The sequence below is a fragment of the Pteropus medius genome, unplaced genomic scaffold (genome assembly GCF_902729225.1).
Source record: "Pteropus medius unplaced genomic scaffold, Ma_sr-lr_union100, whole genome shotgun sequence".
In the NCBI taxonomy this organism is placed as follows: Eukaryota; Metazoa; Chordata; class Mammalia; order Chiroptera; family Pteropodidae; genus Pteropus; species Pteropus medius.
Window position 1 is genome coordinate 20,552,454 of NW_024349519.1, and position 14,412 is coordinate 20,566,865.

At 34.6% G+C, this 14,412-nt stretch overlaps 1 long non-coding RNA gene across 1 annotated transcript; it reads left to right on the forward strand.

Annotated features, from left to right (window-relative positions):
• The first annotated feature begins 436 nt into the window (after positions 1-436).
• On the forward strand, positions 437-9,136 carry LOC120618402 (uncharacterized). The gene is made up of 4 exons (XR_005657243.1): positions 437-1,174; positions 4,599-5,400; positions 5,448-6,212; positions 7,196-9,136. It is a non-coding gene; the product is annotated as an uncharacterized LOC120618402 (long non-coding RNA).
• The last annotated feature ends 5,276 nt before the right edge of the window (positions 9,137-14,412 follow it).

Below are 14,412 nucleotides of genomic sequence, written 5' to 3' on the forward strand. Positions count from 1 at the left end.
GGATTTTGATTCCATATACATAAGATAAATTGTTATATATTTTGTATGTGTACATATTGTCTGTATCTGAGTTGTTTACCAAAATTATACTAGCTTTACATATTGATATAGGAAACTCTTTTTTCCTTTATAATCTCTGTTTCTATAAATTAAAGATTATTTGTTCTTTAAAGTTTGTAAGAACTCACCAATTAAACATCTGGACTTAGCGCTCTTTTTTAAGGTATGCGTAAATAGCTGAAGTTTTTTATTTGCATTTTGATTTCCTTAATACTTACTTTGATTTCAACTTTTTCAGTTTTTCTTTTGATTCTCAATATTTTAAAAATCTTTTCAGAAGTACATACACTTTCTTTGGACTTTCAAATTTTTTTTACGAATAATTATGCACAATAACTTTTTAAAATTAAAAATATGTTATGTTATATTTTTTATTTTTCTTTCCTTCTTTTTGTTTACATGTCTTGCTAAAGATTTATCTTGATCTTTTTTAAAGATCAAGTCTTCTGTTTTGCCAATATTTTGTAGCTATTTCTATTCTGTTCCTTATTGGTTTCTCTGCCTGCCCCATCCCTTTCTTCTTTCTTGAACCTCAAATGCAGAAGTTAAATTAATCATGTTTCCGGGGTCAATGCACATATGAGCATTGAGCCACACAAGTCTCCTTTGCTTATCTGCCTGTCTGAGCCAGTTCTCCACAGAATGGCCTGAGGAAAAGGCATTCCAGCTAACATGTTATTAGGATACGCAATCCCAGGGGACAGAAGTTAGGATAAAGGAGAAGAAGGCGGGGGAGGAGGGAGGCAGAGGAAGAGCCAATCTGAGGCATCAAGGAAGTCTGATTATTTGATCTTACGAAATATATCTTCCAAGAGGCTGTAGAAATGATCGTTTCTCAGAACATCCCATGTGAAGGAGAATGGAAAGAACTGATCTACTGGCTCACCTTTCCTACTGGTCAAAGTGAGTGGTGTTAAACCCTTGCTTGGGTGTTGAAACATTTTGTACAGCTATGTGTTAATAGGGCAGCTCTCCGTGAGGAGCTGAAGGTGTGCATAATGGACACAACATAAAGTGCCACTGGGCTGCATCCGTGTGAGGTTGGTCAGTCTCACAGAGTTGGACTCTACAGCAGCAGCTGGGGCAAAGCAAAGTGGCCAAAAGCCCCCAACAGGTAAGGCTCAGAGGATCTGAAGGGGACTAAAGACATGACTGAAACCCTTTCTTTCTCATCTATCTATTCATTTGCTTCTGTACTTGCGAAGTCACATTCTCCAGCTCCCCTCATGCAACATGCTTGCTACATGCTACTGAATATATGTGTCATAATGAAATTGTGTTTGCATGCATATGTGTGTTTTAATTTACAAAGATGGCTACAAGTCTTTATCTACTTTTACTTTTTAAAAATGTTTACTTTTTCCATTCAGCACTATGTTTTTTAATGTTGCTTAGGATACATTTAATTTTAAAAGAGACCAAATCTAATATCCCTTCATTAGTTATGATGTTTGCTGAACTCTTTGGTTTTATTGCTATATCATTTATGGTTCTCTGTGGCAGACCATAGATTTTATTCTAGCCAATTTAAGCAGAGAAGGGTGTATTATCCACAAGAAAGTCAGGTACCTGGCTTGGATACTGCGTAATGGGGCATAGAACAGCCACAAAAAATGCCTGTTTCACAGCACTGCTCCAGGGGAACCGCACCATGGATGCTACCTGCCATGCAGCATCCACGTCTTTGGGGACCAGAGGCTCTGACATCTGCCTTATCTTTCCCCAAAGAACTAGGCCTCCAGCAGACAAGCCAGTCCTCCGACGACTTTACCTCCAGGTCTCATGTAAATATGCCTGTTTGGCAGAAGCCAGGTTCCACATAGAACTCTGGGTTGTAGAAAAAGTACAGAAAATGCAGTTGTTAGCTTTCCGAACTTGATAGTTCAAGAATTCTACCGGAGTGTATTATTGTGTTCGAATGGGTGCTAAGTGAAAATACAGTGTGGATCACAAGATCAGAAGTGTGAATGTGAGCAAATATTATCTATTCCTAATTTGGTAAAGAGCTTTTTAAAAATTTTTAATGCCTGTAGGGATTTATCAAATGCTTTTTATGCACCACAGCCTCTAGGTTTACTGTATGACTTTGTTATTTGCTAAGTCTTTATGTAGGAAAGAGAGTGTATGGGTGCAAGAAGCAGAGCTTGGACCAGACTGTGCTTTGGCTCCTCAGTTGCCTTGCTAAGCAATGTAGTTTAGGTCCCAAAGAATGGGAGAGGACTAGACAGTCCGTTTTTTCATAGGTACATTAAGTCACAAGGCAGGTTAATGAGAATGAAATGTTTAAATGTTTTGAAATATTCTGTTAGAGTAATGTGGTTATTCTTCAAAATGGTGAGTTATCTTGAGAGGATTTCTGATGTTGAAGCATCCTTACATTTCTGGGCAAACTCTATTTAATCATTATACATCATGTGTGTGTGTTTTCTAACAGTCTTCACTGTTTTCTTTTTAAGTTATAGTTAACGTCTACCATTTTTTCCATGTCTTTATGAACTACTCATAAACATCATTTTGTTACATTTTAATTATTTATAATTTTTGCTTTTATAAATAACTCTTGAAAATATATATATTTTACCCAAAGTAAAACTATTGGATGCTAAAATGTTTTGTGAAAGAGTTGTACCAAACTAGTCCCACCAGCAATGTGAGTGTCACTATTTTGCTGCACCCTTTACAGCATTGGATATTTCATTAAAAATGTGAATAAAAATCCTTACTAATTGTAAAGGCAAGAATAGTTGTTTGAATTTTTATTTTGATTATAAATAGGACTAGATATTTTCCCAAATGTTTAAAAATCCAGTATTCTTTTTTCCTTTTTAAAACAAAAATTTATTAAAATCTTACATATATACAGAGAAATGCTCAAACTTAATATACAACCATATGTAGAACACATCTAATGACAACAGAATACACGTTCTTCTCAAGTACACATGAAACATTTGCAGGATCAATAATATGTGATGCCATAAAATAAGTCTCAAAAATTTAGTTTTATACTTGGAAATAGCATTTATATTATTTATTCTTTAAAATTAATATATTTCTCCACTGCCATTAGAATACTTATTTGTATTATAGAAAAGAGTTCCTTTCTACTACAAAGATACTTTCGATCTTATTTTAAAACCGAAACGCCAGTTTAAAGATGATGTCACTTAGCTAAAAATACTAAAATTCACTTAGGTTCCTTGGAACTAATTTTATTAGCTGATTTTTGTTATGGACAATCAGGAGTCCTTTTAAATGTTATTTCCTCTTCAATATACGACTTTCCACTAAGTAGGACCAAATGTAGATTCTGAAATCTATATTATCTTAGTATTTAGGAACTGTTTAGGGAAAGTCCTTGTCTTGTATCCTGAGTGTCTGTGAATGCCATTCAATTTAGAAGGCACACCTAAAACCAGAAACAATCGAATGACTGCTTTTCCCCCCACTTGCTGTGACTAACAGGGAGTGTTTTCATCTTCACAATATGAGGAAATCTCATTTCTTTGGAAAAAATTTCCAATGTTATCTCTACTCGCATTTCTTAATGAGAAATTATAATGGCAAATTTGTTTTGAAAATAAGGATGATTTGATGTTATAAAGAATTGTCTTTTTTTTTTTTTTTTTAAGACTTCTGATGTAATGTTAAGGGCAGATTTATTTTAAATAGCAATGTGACCAGTAAAGCTTGAAAAATTCTCAGCCATGTGTCCATGGAGTGTTTATAAAGTCTATTCAAGTCTCAGCTTCATGCCCCATTGCAGAGTTACCATTTGAGACTAATTACTTTCAGTATCTGAATTCAATGTTTTTTTTTTTCCTTAAATTCAAAGCAGTTTGATTACTTTTGTTTTTCTCAAGATTCAAAAGAAAAATATGTTCAGATGCTGGATGTTTTATAAATAGGATATTTTCTTATAATGAACTGAATTAAAAGGTTTAAGAAACTATGTTAAAATAGAAGCAATTTCTCATTTGGGTGACTTTTATGCCAAAATGAGAATACCTAACAATTTCCTCTAATTATGTGGTTTTATTTTCAGAATGGAACACAGATAGGCGTCAATTATTGACATTCATATATAAATAAAAATGTTTTTGCCTGATTTGGCCATAGTGAAATTTATCAAATAGAAATTCTATTCATTATAAATTAGGTTATAATAACTTCATTCTTATAGGAATTTAAACAGGAAATTACATAGACAAGCAAAGATATGGTCAACCCAGAAAGAGTAATATAATAATTCAGTGTTTTAAAGTAGTGATAGATTATTATGTATGCAAATGACCTAGAGAGAAATACATGGAGGACACAAGCAAATTCACTGGTTAATTTGATTAGAAATAACAAGACATTTGTTTGTGTTATATGAATAACATGATTGAAATATTTATTTTCAAGAATTGTGCTAATATTGTGAAAACAGACCACCTCTTGCACTTATGCTTGATATAAAAAAAAGAGCCCAGATTAATCTACATATTGTACTTTGTTTCCTCCCTCTTTAAAAAAAAATTTTTTTTTTTTTTAAGTGTTTTTGGGTTGTGTTGCTGCAGATTCGAAGTTCCAAGTAAGGGGTACGAGGTAAGAGGGTATGAAGCTCTGGTGGTTGGAAGAAAATGCGGGGCAGTTGGAAGAAAATGCGGGGAAGCCGTAGGCAACTGCGACATAGCTCTTTATTCCAGCAGGGGAACAGCCAACCTCACATGGCAGTGGAGCCTTTTATACACAGGTTAAACAATACTGGCACACTGCCAGATGATGGAAGCCCGCGCATGCGTACCAGGCACATGGTTACATAAGGGAAGAAGAGCTGACTCACTTCCACCGGAAATTGCTAATGGTGTCGGGAGGGGCCTGACTGCATCCCTCTTTCTTAGAAGAAAGAGGCAGTAGAACATCTTTAAAAAGAATTTCTGCATTACTGAATTTCTATCTTCAAATTTTCCTACAAACTTCTTTGTTCTCTTACTATTCTTTTACAACTTCCAAACTCAAAAAAGCAAAACACCATAGCCTCTTAGCCAGTTCCAACTAAACAGGGTTAGAAATGCTGTATGAACCGGTAGAGTGATGTGTTGGTGTCTCAAGGAATTGTATTTTTTTTCCCAATTATAAAGCCTGCTGAAAATATTATGACTCTCTGTCTTATCTGTAGATGCTCAGAAGCTTATTTAATTTTTATTTATGCAATCACTTTATAAAAGGCAGCATAGGCTTAACGGAGAGTCCAGGAGTGAGGACATCTGAGTTCTGAAGCCGCCTTTCCTTCTGGGTGTTTGCTTGATTTGAGCGAATTAAGATGCCTAACGGGAACTGTTCTATCTGAAGGAGGTAAGATAGGCAGGCCTGCTGACCGGGAACTGTTCTATCTGAAGGAGGTAAGATAGGCAGGCCTGCTGACCTCACAGAGTTTTGATGGGCCCCAATTTAATAATGTATATTTGAGCATGTGCTTAGAAAACTGAAAGATGCTATAAAACTTTAAATTTTCTAAATTGTTCTTTTTTGTTTAGCATTTACCTCGAAGATTTCCAGAGATCGATATTACTATGAAGTTTAGTGATTACGTGTTTAAATCATTGTCAGACTGATCTACCCTCTTTTACCTTCCTTTTGGTTATTCAACTAAAGGTATCTGCTGTTAATTATAAATAATAAAAATTGAAAATGATTATTATTATTTATTCAGTAATTTTTATGTGCCAGATATTTTCTATGTGACTTACATGCATTATCTCATTTAATTCTCACAACATCCCATGAAGTAGTTATTCTGTTGTTATTCCCAGTTCCTGGGAAGTAATGAACTTATACCTATGCCTAAGTACTCGCCAGTGCCTCAGCTGAACAAGCATAAAATTTGAAAATTTTAAGAACCATCAGAGATTATTAATTGTCTTTTATTTATTTCCTTTATTTTTTATTGCTTTAATTTTCCAGATATTCTCTTCATGAACAAGGGGATTATACCTCAGCCCTTGATCCCCTACAAAAAACCCTGCCTCTCCAGGCACTATCCAACTCAAACTTATGAAGCAACATGTATGGTTGTTACTTATACTCATTAACAATTGTGGAATAATATTCAGTTGCCTGATAAAGCTAGTTTAGCTTAAGATAATTTTCCTTACAGAAAATAACCGGTAAGTATGGGAATTAAAAACGTAACCTTGATTTATTTTGTCTGCAACACCAAGATTTATTAATGTCAATCTTACAATGCAGCTAAACAAGTATAACTAGTATGTAGTAAAAGAAAATAAAATTCCACCAACATTTTTAAAATTTAAAAGTAGACATATTTGCAACACTTTTTTCCTGCAAGTAGAATAAAAAAATTTTGTTCAGTTTATGTGAGGTCTAATAACACTGAAATAAAAAAATTTTAAACCTAGTGAGAAATATTCTCCAAGAATATTGATGGTACAATCATTTTAAAGCTTGACATTTTACAAGTGTGCAGATCGGAATGGCATGTTCTGGAGTAACTATATCACAAATATTAGGAAAAATGTTTTTCAAGTTCATTAGTATTCAAAAATAAAAATTCTAAAGTAAACAATTTAAATAGTTATGCTTGTACCATGAAGTATTTTTTACAGAAGATTTCATTTACATGATTACATATTTTAGTTCCTTAACAGAATTTGAAGTTTTCATCTCTAACTTTGTTATATTGAACTCTTTGTAGTATTTTTTCCTTTCAAAGTTTAAAATGTTTTTCACTGTACACCAAAGTGAGAAGAAGAAAATACACTTTTGAGTTTATACTTTGTTTTCCAGCCAGTATTCTCTGGAATTGTTCGTGGAATATTTATCATAAATTAAGCATTTGTCACATGAAAGAGATGGCCATTATGCACAATTATCCTATTTTTTATTCCTAGAGAAAATCTTATTTATGGCATCAAATTTAGATAAATCACACCGTAATATAGTCAGTAATCTTTATCAGTACTCAGAGGACCAGAAAATGAAATAACTCAAGGCAAGTTGGGTTTAGGCTGTAGGACATTACTAATATTGGAAAGCAAGGTTCTTGTATTTGGTTAGAAAGAGATGAACCCCCAGACACTGCTCCTTCTCATTTATTTTAATAACATTATGCTATTCCTTCCTCCTACAGTTCTGTTAGATTGCTTGGGAGGGCTCTTAATTTGAGGTGTGAAGAAGGAATAAGCACTTTCATTGCCATCTGCAGATGAATCTGAGGTAGGGAGTCATGTATTGTGTATTGTGTGAGAACAATTATTTTGTAAGACATCAGACTCGAAGTTCTAAGATTTGGAATGAAGGGAATTGGTATAGTATGTGTCACACCAAGCAGAAATAAGACTTTAAAAAACCGCTTTGTGTAAGGCTGGCTGCCTACCTGACTGGCTGTCTATTCTAGGCTTTAGAAGTTTGATCATAATTTTCAGTTGAGATCCAAAGATCTCTCTTTAATTATATCAGGAGGGGCTCTAAACTCAGCACCCTATAAGGACAGCAAGAATTAATAGGCTTGAATTCTGGTTCTAGCTCTGCTACAAATTACATTTTTACTTTGTGCATGTCTCTTGGCCTTTCTTTCTCTTTTTCTGTTTCTCATTTCATGAGAACTTATTCAAATGAACAGCAGCAGATGTGCTCATTTCCTGCCATCAGATTAGACTCACTGTGTGCTTCCCTTAGAGTCTAATAAAGAATATTAGAGTATAGGACTGCAGGCAGACTATGGGGCTAGCAACCTCTCTTACATGGCCTTAATTTTTTCCAGGCTTTAATATCTTACTATGTAAAGTGAAATAATTGGATGGGTTGGTATTTATCTAAGATTCCTCCTCTCTTCCTAAAACACCAGTGCTAGTTTATATAATCCATCAATTGATGTACACATAATACTCATTAGAACTTTTGCAGGTCTTTATATCTATTTTTTTAAGATGCCAGAAAGCCAGATATTTATTTATTTTTGGAATAGAAGCAGGATTGGAATGTTCTGTTCTTAGCATTTGAAAATCATACCCCTTATCCTTCATGGAGAACAGGCAAAGCTCTAACAGCCTTTAATTAAGGCAGGGCCTCTTATCAGCATTCATGGGGACTTCAGGGTTGCGGCTGGGGAAAGGGGAGTTACTTTTGAGTGGGAAGGTAGATTACATTGTTTTGAGATTAACTTTATCCCTTGGCTCAGTAGACATCCCTCTCTAAGACCTTGGAATGGAGATGAAAGTACAGGATCACGAGCCTTAATAAATAAAATGGGATAAAATTTTCTCAGTCACAGCCCTTGAGGAGCAATCCCACCATTGCCAGAGGTACCGAAACAGCAAAGGAGGTAGTGCAGGGTGTGGATGAACCACTCTTGTCCTTGGTTCCTTGGACCGCAGGCATTCAGTGACCAAGTCTTATATCTGATCTTTGTGAAACAGTAAGACGAAGAAGTTATCTTTTGAGAACACTGCTTCTAACAATGTAGAGTATAGTATTTGCTATCTCAATTCCATAATTTCAAATTCTAATTTTAAATTAGAGTCAGCCAAAATTCTCAAAATTTCAGTCCTTCTTTGAGATTTTGATGAGCTGATTTTCTAATGAGGCATTTCCTATTTCCTGTGGATAGCTGAATGAATTCAGTGTGGGTGGGTTGGCCCACTTGGGAAAGACATGGTGCTAATGAGACCCAATCGGTGCCTCCATGTGGGGCAGGAGATGGTGCTTTTGTTCCATAGCCACAGGGTACAGATCCAGCTTAGTAATTGTCTCCCAGATGCTTGGTCCACAAAGGAATGAGATGAGAAAGTGTGGACCAATCGTGAAACCTCATCATCACTCCTGGGATAGTAGTCAGAGTTCCCAGAATGGGTCAAGACATGTATATGACCAATGATGTGTTTGAAATTCCAAACCTGGGGGTACTCTAAGTTCACTGTATTCAAAATTGCTGATGGAGTCCAGAGTCTGTTAACACATAAAAAGCATGTGGTTTGTATTTTAAAGACAGAAAACAGTGTATTTAGTGTGCATAGTTGTATGTTTTTTTCTTAGAGAGTTTCCTGTTAAATAGAAATTTTACAATAGTAGAACAGCCTGTGCAGGCAAGGTACACATGGAACTTCATTTTTCTGAATTAGCTGTAACAAAGCATTCAGTTCTTTCTAGGACTTCTAGCATGGTTCTTTCCAAGTTTTAGATCTAAAAAAGGATAGATTACACATAAAGGCTATCATCATCTTACTTAATTCAGTTCAGTAAAAAACTCAGTAACTTTGATGTTCCATATACTGAATAGATACTGTGGAAAATGGAAAGGCAAATAGGGCACAACTCATGATTTCCAGAGGTTTACATTGTAGTGAGAGAGGTGGACATGGATGAAGTAAAGATAATAGAAAGCAGACCCTGATAACAATGGAAATAGAGGTACAAGGGAGATGAGCGTGCAGGGGAAGACGTAATCAGTTGCAACTGGAGAAGCCATAGAAGGCTTCCTGGAGAAAGTGTACAACTTTTAAAGAATGGGTAAAGTTAAATATGTTTTTTTTCTTTTTTTTCTTTTAGTCTCTCCTTCTCTCCCTCCCTCTCTCCCTTTTTCTTTCCTTCCTTCCTTCCTTTCCCCCTTTTCCCCCTTCCTTCCTTCCTTCCTTCCTTCCTTCCTTCCTTCCTTCCTTCCTTCCTTCCTTCCTTCCTTCCTTCCTTCCTTCCTTCCTTCTTTCCTTCCCTCTTTATTTATTCAACAAATATTTCAGAATTACTATTGTATACTGGTTACGGTGCTACCCTATAGATCATATGACCTTGTGGTAGAGACAGATTTTAAGCATATTATCACATTACTTAATATGAACTGATGTAAGAGTTCTGAGGGAAATAATTGGTCACATGAGCTCTAACAGAAGAAACAGACTTAGACTAGGGTTTCAGGAAATACTTGATGTGAAACTTGACTTGAGATCTAAAAACTGGGTAGGTGTTGACTAGTGATGCAGTCAAGCAGGAGACACATTTCAGATGTAGGGAATAGAATAAATGAAAACTAGCGGGAATACTAATTTTTCAAGAGACCATTTGCTATGTAGAGAGATAGAATATGGTTCTTAAAAGTACACATTCTAGAGCCAGATTGCCTATATTCACATTCCAGCTCCACCTTCCGGCTGTGCGATCTTTGACACTTTGCTTATTATCTCCAGGCCTCATCTTCTTCTCTGTAAATAGGGACAATCATAGCACTTACCTTACTTTAAGGATTAAATATATATAAAAATATCATATATTATAAATGAATTAAATAAGTAAATACATAATATTTATATAATATTAAGGATTAAATATATATGAATTCATTTGATCCTTAAAATTACCTTGGGAGGTCAGTCTTATTATATATTATATAAATATATTAAAATATAATAGAAATGATAGATATATAGTAGAATATATATATCAGAATCTCATATATATAAAAGAATAATGTGTAGTTAATAATAAGTTATTATTATTATTATTATTATTATTCTATTAAGTCGAAATTGAAAACCTGAATTCTCTAATAAATGCATTTGGCCATATATTTCTGTTTCTTATATAACACCTTTTCGATTCTCAAAATGATTAGAATTTGAGTTTTCATTCAGCATTTCTTTTTTAGCATTTTATTTTATTAGTTTTAAGTATACAGTACATTGTTAGACATTTATATAGTTTATGAAATGATCCCCTGATTACTCTATCACCCCTTTGGCTCTAAACCTAGCCATTACATTGCTGCTGACTACATACCCTATGCCGTGCTCCCCATCCCTGTGACATATCAACTACTAATTTGTTCTTCTTTAACCCTTCACCCTTTTCACTCAGCTCCCGCAAACCCCTCCCCCTCTGGCCTTCACCAGATTGTCCTCTATATTTGTGTGTCTGTTGTCACTTATATGCATAATCTAAGGAACGAAAAGAACAAACTAATCGTTCAGCGTTTTTTTTGAAAGAAATTATAGCTCATCTCCACTATTCAAACTAAGTTGCTGAAATATGATATTCTTACTCAGTGGAAACGATGGGGTTCTTTTAGAGAAGCCACACATTTTCACTTCTTTTAGAGAGTGGGTTATATGATAGTTAAAATAATGCACCTTCCATGTTTTCTTGCCTTCAGTATTTTTTTTTGTTCAGATTTACCCATCTCAAGGTCAATAACATGATTTTGCTGTACTCATAATTTTACTTTTACCTGTTGATATATAAAAATTTATTTTAGTGTCATGTTCTGGATTCTAAGAACTGTTGTGCTATTTCCTTGTCTTTGTTTTGGTCTAGAGATATAATCACTTATAATTTTGAACAATAGAACATCTTTATACTTGATAGTTTCAATACTCATAACTCACTTTTCTTCTTCTATTAAGATTTTCTCCAGATTTAAATAAATTCCTGTCCATCAAACCTGTATTCAAGCCCACCATTACATTAATTTGTGTTACAGCACCACACATGGTACTGAACACACAAACAGAATCCGCATGTATATGCTATGTTTTTTCAATTAGGTAATAAACCTTTGAGGGTAGAGACATGCACATAACTCTTGTATCCTTCCAGAATGTCGAGCTCTGGGGTCAGCACAAAGCAATTGTTCAGGAAATCCTGGTTGAATTGAATTGAAACACCCCTGTAGCAGAGCTTTGCAAAACTTACTCTAGTCCAGCTTTCTCAGCTTGTGCGTATAAATGAGAGCTTAAGTGACTGTAAAAAATATTATCTTAAACTTTGTTCAATAGTTTTTAAGGAAAAATTATACTTGCTCATCTTTAACTGTTGTCATACAAAAATACAGCTGAATAAAATAATGAGATTTTGTGGTAATATATTGTGTATTTTGAATGAGATCCAGTTACTTCTGTTTTCAAAAGGTTTAAATGGGCTAGAAAGATATAAAATGATGAGCTACTGCTCTTTTATAGCAACTAAGTTGAGTATATGACTGTGGTTATAAAAACATGCCATGTGAAAATATCAAACTGCCACATCATTCTCCTGACAGAATTTGTGCAATTGTGTTCACACCTGTAGGCACTACCTGAAGACAGAAGCTTGAGATTAAAAACTGTCAGCTGAATTATTTGGTCCTCAAATGCCTCAGTCTAACAGTTTACTGAAAATTAACTACCAGGAAAACCCAATCGTCTCCTATGAATGACATGATTTATACTTAACTTTGCAGACTGATTTAGTGATATTATGGTGTAAAATTTAATTGTCCACCTACATTTCCAATTGGTAAAAAGACTAAAGTTTTATATGGGAAAAAAATCATTTGGAGTGTATAGAGCCTTAGGTTATACTATGTGATTTATATATTTCCAGGTACAAAATTCTCCTGATTAATTAAAACCATATAAAAGGAAATGTGCTAAAATAAAATTAAATTCCTCTAAGTTTTCCTATTTGGTTTCCAATTTAAGCACATGCTAATCCTTCCACCACGTACGTTTCTACTTCCTAATTAACTGCCCTTTCACTCGACTCTTTTCTTCCTAAGGAAAGACATCTTCTTAGTGGAATTAACTCGGATTTTGAATAGGGTCAGTAGAAGCCAGTCTCATCATGGTAGGAGTATGACACAGTGTTGGGGGTTCAGAGCGCTCTGCATGCCTGGGGTAGGGTGAACATATTGAGAAGTATTGTTGTGAGAAGGAACACAGGCAGATATGCCATGGTAAGGAAAGCAGATTTTGTCTTGTAGGCAACTGGGAGCCAAAGAAGTAGAAAAAGAACTTTACATTAGCTTTAAAATTATTTCCTAATGTGTACATTATTCAGTGTACACATTTTGGCTGTATGTTTGATATTTTCAATTTGAGTCTTATAAAACTGTGTAATATTTTAATTATTTTTCAGTCTGATTTCTCTTTTCCTTTTTTAAAAAAAGTAAATCTTTTTTTCCCTCTGCAATTATAAGTAAGCATTTTCCAAAATATATGGTTTGTCAGGGTATGCCATAATATGAAGGAAACAACTTTCTGACTAAATGACATAAACAACCCAAACTCTGGTCTTCCTAAAACCTAGAACAGCACAGGAAATAAGTATCAAATGAAGCTTAATGAGTAAAAACGATCGCGTGTTCTATCTTGCTGCAGTAATTTGCTTTGCCAGGTGCTTTAGTAGGTAAATGAATATACCTTTCCTTGATTGTGCTTGAAAAACAAATGATACAACGATTTCTCACCAGATTTTATCTCAAAATGAGATAATAGATTGTTGAGTCAAAGCCAGAAAGTCAATCAGGCTAATCTCAATACCAGACCTGAAATAATTAAATCTCTCCATTGTAGAGGAGCTCATATTTGGCTGATGAATTGATTTTAATCTTTTCCATACTTTATTTGTATTATGCCCTTGATTACAGCTATCTGGGAAGTAATACATGGCTTCATTAAGCAAGTAGCTAATTTAATGACTACCTAGATACCAATAAACAGGTGAACATAGAAACTAAAGATGTTTAACAGAATTTAAATAAAGGTGCAGTTAAGCGTCGTTTCTAGTTTCTTGCCAAATATTAATAATCTATTTTATATAAACAACTGAGATTATAATACAGCCATTTTAAGATTGGGAGAAAATTAACAGAAGTGTTAAATGATCAATTTATTGGCAAAGCTTTCAGAGGTAACTGGCATTTCTATAGAATCTATCCTGAAACTAGCTTCTAGTTTCTTCTTTATCTTGAATGGTATCTCGATTTTTGGAATTAACCTATAAATTTCCAGTTGCATCCTCTGGACTACTGTTGCTAAGATATTACTTAATACATTCTAAGTAGACACTTACTGGGTCTATTTCCAACTGCAGTCCCAAGGCTAAATCCTTAGCTTGGTTTCTGCCTTGAATAGGATGCACAATTACTAATTTGTTTATATACTCGTTCACTTAGTAATTAAATGAATCCACAAATACAAATGGAAGTGGTGGTGGGGGAGGAGTTAACAGACTAATAACTCCATGTCCTCAAAGGGCTTCTGATTTGTGGGAAGCCATTAATAGTGAAAAAGCAATGTAAGTACCATGCTAATAATGTATTTAGACTCAGATTTTATGCCTAAACTCAGTTTAATGGGATGTTGTTGTAGTTCTATGTCTCAGAAAAAGTAGCACCTAAGATGTACTTTGATAGTAGTTAATATTCAGTCTAGGAAAGGGGAGTGTGTGTGTGTGTGTGTGTGTGTGTGTGTGTGTGTGTGTGTGTGTGTGTGTGTTGGAGGTGGAAGGAGTTATTGCTGATACTGGAGAGTTAAGAAGAAACCAGATAATGAAAGGACTTTCATGCTGACCACCCGTGGGTGAATTTTATCATGAAAA